This window comes from Eleutherodactylus coqui, chromosome 1, assembly GCF_035609145.1.
Source record: "Eleutherodactylus coqui strain aEleCoq1 chromosome 1, aEleCoq1.hap1, whole genome shotgun sequence".
In the NCBI taxonomy this organism is placed as follows: domain Eukaryota; kingdom Metazoa; phylum Chordata; class Amphibia; order Anura; family Eleutherodactylidae; genus Eleutherodactylus; species Eleutherodactylus coqui.
Window position 1 is genome coordinate 91215901 of NC_089837.1, and position 12882 is coordinate 91228782.

Below are 12882 nucleotides of genomic sequence, written 5' to 3' on the forward strand. Positions count from 1 at the left end.
CAATTCTGACACTCTGGGAAAAGAAACTCGGGCGGGTTCTGTTAGATAAGCTCCTACACGTAACAGGCTAGTAAACCACTAGTCTGTTTATGTGATAGCTAAAGAAGCAGCAGATTGGTGAACGGGGTGTTCTCTATAGAGAAGCAGGGGGCTAGTGCTTCTCTCCTGTTCCTCACCTGGGGATATGTGTCCTGAATAAGCACAGGCACAAAAACCCTTGCGATACCGGCTTAGCGTCCCAGTATGCATATTGCATAGGACGAACCGGCTATCCAATCTCTGGACAGAGACGGATTGCTCCAATACTACTTTACTCACAGCATAATACTGCATCCCTATGGTATGTTTCTGTGAGTAGTAGCAGCTTGAACATTCCCGTATCAGTCCTGAACACCCCACGCCAGACATTCGCATTCAAGGCTGATTTGGGTCATTAGGATACGCTATCTCTGGCAAATCTCAAATTATTGCTTTTGTCAATAAGAGAAATTTGAGTATCGAACTTTCTACCCAGGCTAGACCCAATCCTTTGAGAAACCTGCTGCATGAACAGGCCCTCCAAAAATTAAGATATTTGTTTCTTTATCAATTGGTCTATTGGTGACCTCATGATATCATCTATACTGTCTCTACTCAATCCCGATTTATAATGCTCCTGATGATCCACGAGAATTGAAGTGGTGAAACGCGTCGAGCAATTAAATACGAGAATCAGCATACTAAAAAGGGAAATTCGAATACGCTTGGGTCAAGTATTTACACTACGACCCTTATCTATAGAGGCGAGGCCGTCCTATACTAACCGGGAGACTCTCTCTGGAGGTTGGCATCATACATATCTAGCAACCTCGGGAGATGATCCCTACGGCCAAGGCCAATTCCGACTATCTATTTAGGAATTGGTCAGGTACCTCTACCCTCCTTTGAAAAAAAAGGGGGGGGGGGCAAAAAAGAATTGTGAAGAAACGAACGTTCAAATCACTAAAAATTGCATCCATCTACGGTGTGTGGGCTTTATAAATAAAAAAGACCAAAACAACTGGGGATAATCTTACAAACCCCAAGTACCAATATACCCCTGCCTCATACATTACCGGCTTTAAGCAGGACAAAAAAACTTCGTGGTCGCCGGTGACCAGATCACACAAACACCCACACACACAGCACAATTGGATGCCCATCTTTAGTGACGGTGTGGTTGGATGGTATTTACCACGCCCCTTACTTACTTTTTTTGTTTTTGTTGTTTTATGTGTTGTGCCCCTATATGTGCATTTTTAAAAAGTTCAAAATAAAAATTATATTTTTTAATTCAAGTCACCACTGTGAAAGGAATTCTACAGATTTGGTTCTTTAATGGTCAAACATGGCAAGTTGCAGAATTTGTGTGACTGGTCATCTGACTGGGCCTTGAAAAAATCCCTGGACATGTTGGAATAACCTCATGCACATGTTCGGATCAGATTTTCTTTAGAACATTTCTGCACCAAATGTATTGTGTGAGCAGACCTTTATGTTATTGCAACCTAGTTATTCAGTAATCTAGGGATGAGCGAGTATACTCGCTAAAGCACTACTCGTTCGAGTAATCTGCTTTAGACGAGTATCTCCCTGCTCGTCTCTAAAGATTCGGGAGCCGCCGCGGGGGAGAGCGGGGAGGAACGGAGGGGAGATCTCTCTCTCCCGCCCGCTCTCCCCTGCTCCCCGCCGAAACTCACCTGTCAGCTGCGGCGGCTACCGAATCTTCAGGGACGAGCAGGGAGATACTCGTCTAAAGCACATTACTCGAGTGAGTAGTGCTTTAGCGAGTATACTTGCTAATCCCTAGTAATGACACTTTAAAATCAGGATGGCTCCCTTTCCCGGCAGGCCACATAGCAGCAACATGGTCTACCTCCATAATTTGTAAGCCTTTGAGTGAGCCCATGTAAAAATGTTTACTAGAGATGAGCGAACACCAAAATGTTCGGGTGTTCGTTATTCGGAACGAACTTCCCGTGATGCTCGAGGGTTCGTTTCGAACAACGAACCCCATTGAAGTCAATGGGCGACCAGAACATTTTTGTATTTCGCCGATGCTCGCTAAGGTTTTCATGTGTGAAAATCTGGGCAATTCAAGAAAGTGATGGGAATGACACAGAAACGGATAGGGCAGGCGAGGGGCTACGTGTTGGGCTGCATCTCAAGTTCACAGGTCCTACTATTAAGCCACAATACCGGCAAGAGTGGGCCCCCCCCCCCTCCCAACAACTTTTACTTCTGAAAAGCCCTCATTAGCATGGCATACCTTTGCTAAGCACCACACTACCTCCAACAAAGCACAATCACTGCCTGCATGACACTCCACTGACACTTCTCCTGGGTTACATGCTGCCCAACCGCCCCCCCTCCCCCCCCACAGCGCACACCAAAGTGTCCCTGGGCAGCCTTCAGCTGCCCTCATGCCACACCACGCTCATGTCTATTTAGAATTGCGTCTGCCATGACGAGGGACCGCAGGCACACACTGCAGAGGTTGGCACGGCTAGGCAGCGACCCTCTTTAAAAGTGGCGGAGCGATAGCCCACAATGCTGTACAGAAGCAATGAGAAATAGAATCCTGTGCCACCGCCATCAGGAGCTGCACACGTGGGCATAGCAATGGGGAACCTATGTGCCACACACTATTCATTCTGTCAAGGTGTCTGCATGCCCCAGTCAGACCGGGCTTTTTAATTCATAGACACAGGCAGGTACAACTCCCTATTGTGAAGTCCCTGTCGACCCACAGCATGGGTGGCTCCCTGGAACCCACCGGCGGTACACAGAAATATCCCATTGCATTGCCCAACACAGCTGAGGTAGTAATGTCGTGCTTAATGCAGGTGGGCTTCGGCCCACACTGCATGCCCCAGTCTGACTGGGGTTCTTTATAAGTGTACAGATGTAGTAAAAAGTCCGTGTGCACCTACAGCATGGGTGGGTGCCAGGAAGCCACCGGCGGTACATAGAAATATCCCATTGCATTGCCCAACACAGCTGAGGTAGTAATGTTGTGCTTAACCCTTTCCAATCCAATTTGTATATGGTTTTCCTAGGGGGCTTACTCTTTTTCTGCTGTTATACAACGGCGCTATATGCTGGCTAAAGCCAGTACTGCATGAGCTGACACGTAGGATAGGCTCCGACAGCAGAGAGGCTGGCAATATACAGTAAGAGAACCCCGACGGACGTCTACCAACAACGGAGCTGTACAGCCTTAAACCCTAATGTCTTCACAGGTCACACAGTGGACTGGAAAGGGTTAATGCAGGTGGGTTTCGGCCCACACTGCATGCCCCAGTCAGACTGGGGTTCTTTACAAGTGGACACATGTAGGTTAAACTCCCTGTGGACCCACTGCCTGGGTGGGTGCCAGGAAGCCACCGGCGGTACATAGAAATATCCCATTGCATTGCCCAACACAGCTGAGGTAGTAATGTCGTGCGTAATACAGGTGGGCTTCGGCCCACACTGCATGCCCCAGTCAGACGGGTTCTTTAGAAGTGTACAGATGTATTAAAAACTCAGTGTGCACCTACAGCATGGGTGGCTCCCTGGAACCCACCGGCGGTACATAAAAATATCCCATTGCATTGCCCAACACAGCTGAGGTAGTAATGTCGTGCTTAATGCAGGTGGGCTTCGGCCCACACTGCATGCCCCAGTCTGACTGGGGTTCTTTACAAGTGGACACATGTAGGTTAAACTCCCTGTGGACCCACTGCCTGGGTGGGTGCCAGGAAGCCACCGGCGGTACATAGAAATATCCCATTGCATTGCCCAACACAGCTGAGGTAGTAATGTCGTGCGTAATACAGGTGGGCTTCGGCCCACACTGCATGGCCCAGTCAGACGGGTTCTTTAGAAGTGTACAGATGTATTAAAAACTCAGTGTGCACCTACAGCATGGGTGGCTCCCTGGAACCCACCGGCGGTACATAGAAATATCCCATTGCATTGCCCAACACAGCTGAGGTAACGTCAGCTGGAATGCAGGTGGGCTAAAAATTAATTTGATTACACTGTAGGCGAGGGCCCAAAAATTGCTGTATCAACAGTACTAATGTACATCCCAAAAATTTGCCATGGCCAGCCAAGAGGGCAGGTGAAACCCATTAATCGCTTTGGTTAATGTGGCTTAAGTGGTAACTAGGCCTGGAGGCAGCCCAGTGTAACGAAAAATTGGTTCAAGTTAAAGTTCCAATGCTTTTAAGCGCATTGAAACTTATAAAAATTGTTCAGAAAAATTATTTGAGTGAGCCTTGTGGCCCTAAGAAAAATTGCCCGTTCAGCGTGATTACGTGAGGTTTCAGGAGGAGGAGCAGGAGGAGGAGGAGGAGGAATATTAGACACAGATTGATGAAGCAGAAATGTCCCCGTTTTGGATGGTGAGAGAGAACGTAGCTTCCATCCGCGGGTGCAGCCTACGTATTGCTTACGTATCGCTGCTGTCCGCTGGTGGAGAACAGAAGTCTGGGGAAATCCAGCCTTTGTTCATCTTGATGAGTGTTAGCCTGTCGGCACTGTCGGTTGACAAGCGGCTACGCTTATCTGTGATGATTCCCCCAGCCGCACTAAACACCCTCTCCGACAAGACGCTAGCCGCAGGACAAGCAAGCACCTCCAGGGCATACAGCGCTAGTTCAGGCCACATGTCCAGCTTCGACACCCAGTAGTTGTAGGGGGCAGAGGCGTCACCAAGGATGGTCGTGCGATCCGCTACGTACTCCCTCACCATCCTTTTACAGTGCTCCCGCCGACTCAGCCGTGACTGGGGAGCGGTGACACAGTCTTGGTGGGGAGACATAAAGCTGGCCAGGCCCTTAAAGACTGTTGCACTACCTGGGATGTACATGCTGCTCGATCTACGCACATCCCCTGCTACCTTGCCCTCGGTACTGCGCCTTCTGCCACTAGCGCTGTCGGCTGGGAATTTTACCATCAGCTTGTCCGCAAGGGTCCTGTGGTATAGCAACACTCTCGAACCCCTTTCCTCTTCGGGAATCAGAGTGGGCAGGTTCTCCTTATACCGTGGATCGAGCAGTGTGTACACCCAGTAATCCGTCGTGGCCAGAATGCGTGCAACGCGAGGGTCACGAGAAAGGCATCCTAACATGAAGTCAGCCATGTGTGCCAGGGTACCTGTACGCAACACATGGCTGTCTTCACTAGGAAGATCACTATCAGGATCCTCCTCCTCCTCCTCAGGCCATACACGCTGAAAGGATGACAGGCAATCAGCCGGTGTACCGTCAGCAGCGGCCCAAGCTGTCTCTTCCCCCTCCTCCTCATCCTCCTCATGCTCCTCCTCCTCCTCCTGTATGCGCTGAGAAATAGACAGGAGGGTGCCCTGACTATCCAGCGGCATACTGTCTTCCCCCGCCCCCGTTTCCGAGCGCAAAGCAGCTGCCTTTATGGTTTGCAGGGAATTTCTCAAGATGCATAGCAGAGGAATGGTGACGCTAATGATTGTAGCATCGCCGCTCACCACCTGGGTAGACTCCTCAAAATTACCAAGGACATGGCAGATGTCTGCCAACCAGGCCCACTCTTCTGAAAGGAATTGAGGAGGCTGACTCCCACTGCGCCGCCCATGTTGGAGTTGGTATTCGACTATAGCTCTACGTTGTTCATAGAGCCTGGCCAACATGTGGAGCGTAGAGTTCCACCGTGTGGGCACGTCGCACAGCAGTCGGTGCACTGGCAGCTTAAAGTGATGTTGCTGGGTGCGCAGGGTGGCAGCGTCCGTGTGGGACTTGCGGAAATGTGCGCAGAGCCGGTGCGCCTTTACGAGCAGGTCTGACAAGCGTGGGTAGCTTTTCAGAAAGCGCTGAACCACCAAATTAAAGACGTGGGCCAGGCATGGCACGTGCGTGAGGCTGCCGAGCTGCAGAGCCGCCACCAGGTTACGGCCGTTGTCACACACGACCATGCCCGGTTGGAGGCTCAGCGGCGCAAGCCAGCGGTCGGTCTGCTGTGTCAGACCCTGCAGCAGTTCGTGGGCCGTGTGCCTCTTATCTCCTAAGCTGAGTAGTTTCAGCACGGCCTGCTGACGCTTGCCCACCGCTGTGCTGCCACACCGCGCGACACCGACTGCTGGCGACATGCTGCTGCTAACACATCTTGATTGCGAGACAGAGGAGGAGGAGGAGGGTGCTTTAGTGGAGGAAGCATACACCTCCGCAGATACCAGCACCGAGCTGGGGCCCGCAATTCTGGGGGTGGGTAGGACGTGAGCGGTCCCAGGCTCTGACTCTGTCCCAGCCTCCACTAAATTCACCCAATGTGCCGTCAGGGAGATGTAGTGGCCCTGCCCGCCTGTGCTTGTCCACGTGTCCGTAGTTAAGTGGACCGTGGCAGTAACCGCGTTGGTGAGGGCACGCACAATGTTGCGGGAGACGTGGTCGTGCAGGGCTGGGACGGCACATCGGGAAAAGTAGTGGCGACTGGGAACTGAGTAGCGCGGGGCCGCCGCCTCCATGATACTTTTGAAGGACTCAGTTTCCACAACCCTATACGGCAGCATCTCAAGGCTGATGAATTTTGCTATGCGGACGGTTAACGTTTGAGCGTGCGGGTGCGTGGCGGCGTACTTGCGCTTGCGCTCGAACACTTGCGCAAGCGACGGCTGAACGGTGCGCTGAACTACACTGCTGGATGGGGCCGAGGACAGCGGAGATGAGGGTGTGGGTGCAGGCCATGAGGCGGTAGTGCCTGTGTCCTGAGAGGGGGGTTGCATCTCAGTGGCAGGTTGGGGCACAGGGGGGAGAGGCAGGGGTGCAAACCGGAGGCGGTGAACGGCCTTCGTCCCACCTTGCGGGGTGCTTGGCCATCATATGTCTGCGCATGGTGGTGGTGGTGAGGCTGTTGGTGTTGGCTCCCCGGCTGAGCTTTGCGCGACAAAGGTTGCACACCACTGTTCGTCGGTCGTCAGGCGTCTCTGTGAAAAACTGCCAGACCTTAGAGCACCTCGGCCTCCGCAGGGTGGCATGGCGCGAGGGGGCGCTTTGGGAAACACTTGGTGGATTATTCGGTCTGGCCCTGCCTCTACCCCTGGCCACTGCACTGCCTCTTGCAACCTGCCCTGCTGATGCCCTTGACTCCCCCTCTGAAGACCTGTCCTCCTGAGTAAGCGTTGCACACCAGGTGGGGTCAGTCACCTCATCGTCCTGCTGCTCTTCCTCCGAATCCTCTGTGCGCTGCTCCCTGGGACTTACTGCCCTTACTACTACCTCACTGCAAGACAACTGTGTCTGATCGTCATCGTCCTCCTCACCCACAGAAAGTTGTTGAGACAGTTGGCGGAAGTCCCCAGCCTCTTCCCCCGGACCCCGGGAACTTTCGAATGGTTGGGCATCAGTGACGATAAACTCCTCTGGTGGGAGAGGAACCGCTGCTGCCCAATCTAAGCAGGGGCCCGAGAACAGTTCCTGGGAGTGTTCCCGCTCCTGAGCAGGTGTTATTGTAGTGGAGTGAGGAGGCTGGGAGGAAGGAGGAGCAGCAGACAGAGGATTCGGATTGGCAGCAGTGGACGGCGCAGAACGCGGGTAGACGATAGGTTGCTCGAAGCACTTTCTGCCATCCAGGACAGGACCTGCTCACACTGCTCATTTTCTAATAACCGTCTCCCGCGTGGACCCATTAATTGGGCGATGAATGTGGGGACGCCAGAAACGTGCCTCTCTCCTAATCGCGCAGCAGTCGGCTGCGACACACCGGGATCAGGAGCTCGGGCTGTGCCCACACCCTGACTTGGCCCTCCGCGTCCTCGGCCGCGTCCACGTCCTCTAGGCCTACCCCTACCCCTCAGCATGCTGTATTACCAGTGATTTGATTTCACAGGCAGGAAATAAATTGGCGCAAGACTGCAGGCCAAATATAATTTTTGCCCTTTTTGGAAAACGAAAGGCCCCACTGCCTCTAGTGAATGAATTATCTAAGTTTAATAACTGTGCTGTGTCCCTGCTTATGTGTCACAGAACGTGAGGGTAGCAGAGTTATTATAACTCTTGGAGAGCAGGTATTTTTTTCCCAATTAAGGAAAGCAAATGGCGAAGCCAGCAGTAAAGCGTAGCTGGGTGCGTCTGATTTAGCAATGTTGTTCAAGCAGCTCACACGTGTCCACCGCCCTTAGGACGGACAGAGGCTGGACAAATAGATTTGTTTTCAGTTTTTTTCCACCAAAAGGCAGCACTGCGTATATTCAATGAACATGAGAAGTTTAATAACTGTGCTGTGTCCCTGCTTATGTGTCACAGAACGTGAGGGTAGCAGAGTTATTATAACTCTTGGAGAGCAGGTATTTTTTTCCCAATTAAGGAAAGCAAATGGCGAAGCCAGCAGTAAAGCGTAGCTGGGTGCGTCTGATTTAGCAATGTTGTTCAAGCAGCTCACACGTGTCCACCGCCCTTAGGACGGACAGAGGCTGGACAAATAGATTTGTTTTCAGTTTTTTTCCACCAAAAGGCAGCACTGCGTATATTCAATGAACATGAGAAGTTTAATAACTGTGCTGTGTCCCTGCTTATGTGTCACAGAACGTGAGGGTAGCAGAGTTATTATAACTCTTGGAGAGCAGGTATTTTTTTCCCAATTAAGGAAAGCAAATGGCGAAGCCAGCAGTAAAGCGTAGCTGGGTGCGTCTGATTTAGCAATGTTGTTCAAGCAGCTCACACGTGTCCACCGCCCTTAGGACGGACAGAGGCTGGACAAATAGATTTGTTTTCAGTTTTTTTCCACCAAAAGGCAGCACTGCGTATATTCAATGAACATGAGAAGTTTAATAACTGTGCTGTGTCCCTGCTTATGTGTCACAGAACGTGAGGGTAGCAGAGTTATTATAACTCTTGGAGAGCAGGTATTTTTTTCCCAATTAAGGAAAGCAAATGGCGAAGCCAGCAGTAAAGCGTAGCTGGGTGCGTCTGATTTAGCAATGTTGTTCAAGCAGCTCACACGTGTCCACCGCCCTTAGGACGGACAGAGGCTGGACAAATAGATTTGTTTTCAGTTTTTTTCCACCAAAAGGCAGCACTGCGTATATTCAATGAACATGAGAAGTTTAATAACTGTGCTGTGTCCCTGCTTATGTGTCACAGAACGTGAGGGTAGCAGAGTTATTATAACTCTTGGAGAGCAGGTATTTTTTTCCCAATTAAGGAAAGCAAATGGCGAAGCCAGCAGTAAAGCGTAGCTGGGTGCGTTTGATTTAGCAATGTTTTTCACGCAGCTCACACGTGTCCACCGCCCTTAGGACGGACAGAGGCTGGACAAATAGATTTGTTTTCAGTTTTTTTCCACCAAAAGGCAGCACTGCGTATATTCTATGAATAATAACTGTGTTGTTGCCCTGCCTATACAATTCTTTCCCTGCAGTATCAATGGAGGGTGCAATGGTCTGCAGAGGCGATTTTGAGAAGCAAAAAAAAATGCAGCACAGCTAACAGCAGCCTGGACAGTACTGCACACGGATAAATATGGCCCTAGAAAGGACCGTTGAAGTTCTTGAAGGCTACACTCACTCCTAACACTCTCCCTGCCTATGCAGCACTTCTGTCCCTAATGCCAGGTGCAACGGTCTGCAGAGGCGATTTTGAGAAAAAAAAATTTGCCACTGCTAACAGCAGCCAACACACAGCTATCAGTGGCCCTAATAAGGACCTTTGGGGTTCTTGAAGCCTACACTACCTACCAATTCTTTCCCTACAGCAGCTCCGGTACAAACAGCACTGTCCCTCATCTAACTCACACGGCATCTGAGGCGAACCGCGGGAGGGGCCGACTTTTATGTTCGGGTGACACCTGATCTCCCCAGCCACTCACAGCAGGGGGGTGGTATAGGGCTTGAACGTCACAGGGGGAAGTTGTAATGCCTTCCCTGTCTTTCAATTGGCCTGAAAAGCGCGCTAACGTCTCAGGGAAGGAAGTGAAAGTAACCAGAACACCGCATGGTGTTCGTTACGAATAACGAACATCCCGAACACCCTAATATTCGCACGAATATCAAGCTCGGACGAACGCGTTCGCTCATCTCTAATGTTTACCATTACCTTAAATGTGCTCTATATGGGGTCAAAAGAGACTGTTAAGTAGTATTCAATATAAATCTTTCTGCATTACAGTTTCTGTAACACTGCCCTACTAAAAAAAAGAGTTGATTACAATCTGTGATTGTGTTGCCTATCCTCCTACGTCTAAGGCATGTGCTTCTAAATCATCATAGAACATGTATGACATATATGTGCCAAAATTATTCATTACAGTACCTTTTTCATATACTACTTACCTAAGAGAGCAAGTGACAAATACCCCCACAATAATGCATCAGCTCTAAATACCCATATTGGATTCCAACTAAAGGGGCCACAATAACACTGTGCCAGCCACAGATGCCCACATAACTCTGTGCCAGCCATAGAAGCCCCCATCGGTTGGTTAATTTTAGAAATACCCTTGTAGTTAGTATTAGTGCTTCACATGAGCATACGTGTAAAAACGCTCATGTAAGCGTAATGCATTTGTGCCGTGAATGCTGCGCTTTCATATGCATTTTGTGCATTTTACTGTACTTTCTTCCCTGTCGGGGACTATTCACATGGGTGCATACACGTTTCATGATTTTAAAGTCTATGTAGTCTAATTTGTTCATTTTCCCGTGAAATGGCGCATTTACGCATGTATTGGATGCACATTTGTGCACCCACTATAAACTCTTATGGAGTCTTTGGTGTGCAAATACATATTAAAATAGAGCACACAGCATTTATTTCATGCGTGGGTCATGTGCGCAAAAACGTAAAATCGTGATGCACCCAGCAATGTATTCTCTGCGCATTGAGCGCGCAAATTTTGTGTGCACAAATACGCCCTTGTGAAACCGCCCTTAAAGCTATTGCAAGTAAGTTCACATGTGCACTTCTTTTATGCAGATGGGTAGTGACTGAGATCGTAACATAATTACCTGTCGTGGCCCCATGAACCTGTCTGACACTTGCATGGGTAAGCTCTGAAATGCAGTAAGCTTTATGTATTGCTTACACATCTCTGCTCCTTTCACTGCTGCCTGTGGACTGCTGAAGATGAGGGATATCTCTAGTGAACAGACACATTAGCAATTCATTTTATCAGCTGTCGGAGGTAGAAGCACTTTCCATACACCCTCCCACATGTTTCAAGTTTCTTCTTAGATCCACATATATCCAGATATTAAATTATAGATAAAAGAAGTTGTGTGGGTGCGGAGAGATGGAAGAAGTGATACGACAGCCATACCGGCACACACTGCCGCCCTAATGAGCTTCCTCTAGCAGCCAAGCTCACCTAGCGCTTCATGTTCATATAAACACCGCTAAAACCTCATTTCATTGTCGTCAGGGAGTTGAATTTAGCCTTTCTTTCCCCTTGTTCTGTTATTAACATGTAAAAGACTTTTACGCTTTGTCTGTCTTATTATATCTGCTGTAAGGATGTTTCTGTCACAATTACTTTAACTCCTTTAGCGCTAGGAAAATCCCACCTCAATTCATTTCCTATTTAAGGTAATTATGTTATATTGCTGTAAGCACAGGTGGGCATAATTAGATTCCTTAGCTTACATATTGTGATGTGCATAGTGTTACTTTACTAAGTAGATGTAGCAGAGCTCAACATGTTAACGCTGGTGAAAACTCTAAAATAAAGAGCGTTTGCTTCTCAGATCCAATAAACACAAGATAACTTCTAAACACTTGGAGCAACAAAGCATTTATTGCCATTTTTTCATCGTCACATTCCAAAAGCCATAATTTTTTCACATTTTTCCATCAACATAGCTGTGTGAAGGCTTGGTTTTTGTGAGTCGATTTATATTTTTTAATTCAAACACTTCTGAGATATATACCGCATTGACCATGCAGTATAAGGCCTCCTGCACACTGGGGAGAGTGATATCGAGATGTGATTGACGCAATGATATCGCTCTCGCAATCCTTCTGAAGCCCTGGATGCAAGGTGTTTCCACAGGGAAACAGCCTCCCATCCCTGCAGGCCTGACAAAATCTCCTGCTGTGGCTGTGATTTTCCCCCATTGCTGCCAATGGGGCCGGAGCCAGCAGTGCCAGCCCCATTGACAGCAGTGGCAGGGGACTCCCCGTGGCAAGGATTTTTGAGGGGGGGCTTGAAATATAAGCCCCTCCCCTAAAAAAATAATCCATGAACTGCAGGAAAAAAAAAATATATATGTATTAATACATCACCTCGGAAAAGCGCTGTTATCTCTGGCGCATTTTCTAGCAGGTCCCGGAACTCTTCTTCTCCTTATACTCTGGCCAGGGATTTAAAAATCCCCACCTCTTGAAAGTGCTGCCTCTGATTGGTCACAGCGCTCAGCAAATGAGAGGCAGTGCTTTCAAGAGGTGGGGATTTTTAAATTCACAGCCAGAAGAGAAGGAGAACAAGAGTGCCAGGGACCTGCTAGAAGAAGCACCAGAGATGACAGCGCTTCCGAGGTAATGTATTAATATATATATTTTTTTCTTTACAGTTCATGGATTATTTTCGGGGGGGCTTATATTTCAAGACCCTCCCGAAAATCCTCGCCACAAGGAGTCCCTTGACACTGCTGTCACAGCAGTGGCACAGGATCGCAAGCATCTCCCATTGATTTCAATGGGGCCGGTACTGCTATTCCCAGCCCCATTGGAAGCAATAGAGCAAGATCAAAAAAAGAATGGACATGCCAGGATTTTGTTTTAACGTTGCATCACAAATGTTAAAACACAAGCACATGTGCATGGAACTATTTGAAGCCATTGGATTCATATTTTTGCAATTTCTCGCAGCTTTGCAGCGCTGGGAAATCGTGCAATTTCATCGCCAGTGTGAAGG